This window comes from Capra hircus, chromosome 3 (genome assembly GCF_001704415.2).
Source record: "Capra hircus breed San Clemente chromosome 3, ASM170441v1, whole genome shotgun sequence".
NCBI classification, from domain to species: domain Eukaryota; kingdom Metazoa; phylum Chordata; class Mammalia; order Artiodactyla; family Bovidae; genus Capra; species Capra hircus.
Genome location: NC_030810.1, coordinates 75,848,083 through 75,851,925, shown reverse-complemented (window position 1 = coordinate 75,851,925; position 3,843 = coordinate 75,848,083).

The following is a 3,843-nucleotide window of genomic DNA, read 5'->3' as shown; positions in this document are numbered from 1 at the left end:
AAAGTCAGATGTCGCTTAAAAGCTCAGAGAAGATTCTGAACCCAGCTTGCAAAAACTCCTTCCTCACTTTCAACAGATGACTTTATCTCTTAGTTTACAAATAAAAAAGAAACAAAAGCTTCCAGTTGCCAAACACAGACCCACTCACCTCGGCCTGCATGCAATTCTTCTTCCTTTTATTAGGAATCTTGGGCTTCCTTCGTGGCTCAGTGATAAAGAATCCACCTGCAATGCAGGACACTTTTGTACAACTCTTTGTGACCTATGGACTGTAGCCCACGAGGCTCCTCTGTCCATGGAATTCTCCATGGACAAGAACGCTGGAGTGGTTGCCATTTCCTTTTCCAGAGGATCTTCCTGACCCAGGGATCAAACCCACATCTTCTATGTCTCCTGCATTAGCAGGTGAATTCTTTACCACTAGTGCCACATGGAAAGCCTTACTGAGGTATAATTAACAGTCAATAAATTTCACCAAATTTAAATATACAAATAGATGAGTTTTTATAATTATATACGGCTATATAATCCCAACCAAAATCATGATATAGAATATTTCCATCAGAATAGTTAGTTGGTAGCCATTTGTCATGTATAAAACCTAGACTCACAAATTTTGGCTTGAAACCATAATACTTTCTTCTTAGGTATATATTCTTTAAATTTATTACATTTGTGAATAATGTTAAACAAAATTAGTTTTGTTTACTCCCTTTTACCTTCTTCTTTTCTATGTACTTTAACAATTGTATTAATTTTGTGATTGGTTAAGTGAAGGAATGACAAGGGCTCACATATAGAGGAGCATGTTGAATTCAGTATAAAGTTGAATCCTTTAAATGAATGTGTGACCAGATAACTGATGGAGAAGGCTGCATGTTAGGAAAGGAAGAGGACTAACATTCTTGAGAGTCTACTGTGGTAGGCATTGCATGTATCATCCCTTTGTGTACTCACAAATAACCCACAAGATAGTTTTAAATCATTATACTAATTAATATATAGATGCTCAAAAGAAATAGGTAAATTCCCCCAAGTCACAGGGTTATGAGTGATAAAATGTGAAGTGTAGACCCGGCTGTAATTACAAAATGTCTCCTTTACTATTTCACATATCTTTCAGTATATTTGAAATTTAAGACACAAGAGTTCTTTAAAGACAGAAACTTCCCAAGGCACCATTTGTTGTTTGTATGTGAGTATGTATGTATGTATATATTAATATGTTTATATATTTCCATTCATTCACTCCATGAACAGTGTTTGGTATATACTATAAGCCATATAATATACTTGGTTTGGGGTATACAAAGGTAAACAAAACTGACAGGAGGACTTCCCTTGAAGGGTTTACCATCTAGACAGGGTGGCAGAAAAGTAAGCAAGTGATGACAATATAGTGTGATCAGGATGGCAGAGGGTAGGTAGAAGGTACTCAGGGAACATGTAAAGGAGGCGCCCATCCTAGATGTGTTAGTTCTGGGAAGGCTTCCTGGACAAAGTAGTATCTAAGTAGAAAGTTATGTAGAAAGCAGAGATTTCCTAGGTGAGGTAACTGTGATGTAGAGCTGAGGAGTGAGCTCTAGGAAGAGGAGATTGAATTTGCAAAGGCATGGAAATAAAGAGCAGCATTCTCCAGAAATTTGGGTATATAGAGATAATGAGAGAAAAAGCTAGAAAGTCATGTTAGTCAAGTTCATGTCATGACAACAGATACCACTTCCATGAGAGTATCTTGAATATTTTGTCTGTTAAATTGTGTTTGGGGTGTTTATTGTCTATAGTGGTTGTATAGTGTCTAGAGTAACTTTAACAAATAAGGAGTTACTATTATTATTAATGTTTTTAGATTATAAGAAGTCCATGGAGGCATTCCAAATTTTAGTTGTCTAGATAAGAAGATTCTTCTGTCCGCTTGGCAGTCTCATCACGTAGCTTCTGTTTTCATCATTTCATAATGGCAACTTTACTTCTGTGCATTGAGTCTACATTCCAGCAAGGAAGAAGTAATAAAGATAAAGAATAAACTGTGAATGTCATCAGTCTATCTTTTTTATTTTAATCAGGAAAAGACATAGTATTTTGGGAAGCCCCAACAAGCAGCCATCAACTTACACATCGTTAGCTAGATCAGTGTCACAAGGTCATCCCTAGCTGCAGAGTAGTCTGGGAATTTTAGCTGTTAATCTGGAAACATCTGGGTTGGTTGGCAAGATAGTGAATGAACACTAGAAGTGTTCTCCATACCCACCATATGATTTCTTAAGCCAATGATTGTTGAAAATTTCTTCAGAGAACGTTGCAAATATGTTCGTTTTAGAAAAACAGGGGAAATGTGATATCCAGAGAAAGGATGGAGTGGACCTTACTCATTGGGTAAGGCTAAGTATTTGAGGGCTCCCTTGGTATAGGCTATATTATAGCAAACATAGTGTTATAACAAACTGATCTCAAGATAACTTGTATTACTGAGTGGTGAGAAATAATCATCCATGAAAAGCAATTCAGTCAGAAAGATGAAGCTTCTAGTTCACTCAGGTTTAAAATTCCTGGTGGACACTGCCTGATCCATCATGTGTCACATTTTGCAGGTAGTGTAGGGGACCTACACTAGGGTGCAGGGTGACAGGGAATAAGGATGGGGGCAGCTCATTCATTAATTTATTAAATATTCACCAGGTAGATGGCGTGATCATGGCTGGTAGATGGGATCATGGTTGGTAATTAGGATCGTGGCTGGTTGATCATGGCTACAGTCATTCCCCCCTTTGTTGCATTTCAGTCCATTGCAGTATTTTGTTTGTTTTCTTTGCTTTAGAAAAATATTTGGTTTATTCATGAGTATCCATGATCTGCATTGCAGTCTTATTCAACCTTCTTATCCCACCAAAAAATTGATGCTTTTGAACTGTGGTGTTGGAGAAGACTGTTGAGAGTCCCTTGAACTGCCAGGAGATCCAACCAGTCCATCCTAAAGGAAATCAGTCCTGAATATTCATTGGAAGGATTGATGCTGAAGCTGAGGTTCCAATACTTTGCCCACCTGATGTGAAGAACTGACTCATTGGAAAAGACCCTGATGCTGGGAAAGATTGAAGGCAAGAGGAGAAGGGAATGACAGGGGATGAGATGGTTGGATGGCATCACCGGTTCGATGGACAGGAGTCTGAGAAGCTCCAGGTGTTGGTGATGGACAGGGAGGCCTGGCATGCTGCAGTCCATGGGGTCGCAAAGAGTCAGACATGACCGAGTGAGTGAACTGATCCCATAAGTTTCCATCTCTGTTTCCTTCATGCAAGGGCCTATTTGCCTGGATTTTGTGGACTGTGCTCCTGATTTTCCCTTCACTTTCTGGGTGATCCTTTCTATTCTTTGAGGCACTTCTCAGCTCATTGTTATGTGTTAGTACTACTCAGAATTTTATCTTTACTCTGTTTATACACTCTTCCTAGGTCACATTAGTCAAAGTGCTTCAATTTATTTTATATATCAATAATTATTAAACCTTATAGTTGCAGATTTCTTTCTTCTTAGCTTCAGATGAATAAATCTAAGTTGTTTGTAGGACACCTTTCTGTTTTAAAACCTTGAAAATTTCCTGGGTGAAACCTAAATGGGCCCTAAATACAGAGAGGAAGGAGAGACCCAAGAAAGAGGCAGTCACTCCAGATTGGTAATGGCAGGTTTAATAAGTAAGGAGGTTTGTCTTGGGCAGCTGCAAAATGAGTAGATCTCTGTACCAACCCAATCTTAAAAGTGTATATAGAGGTCTTCACTGGGTTCAGTCCCATGTACTGTCCGGATTGTCTCAACAACACATTGTTTTCTCAAGGCTACATCCTT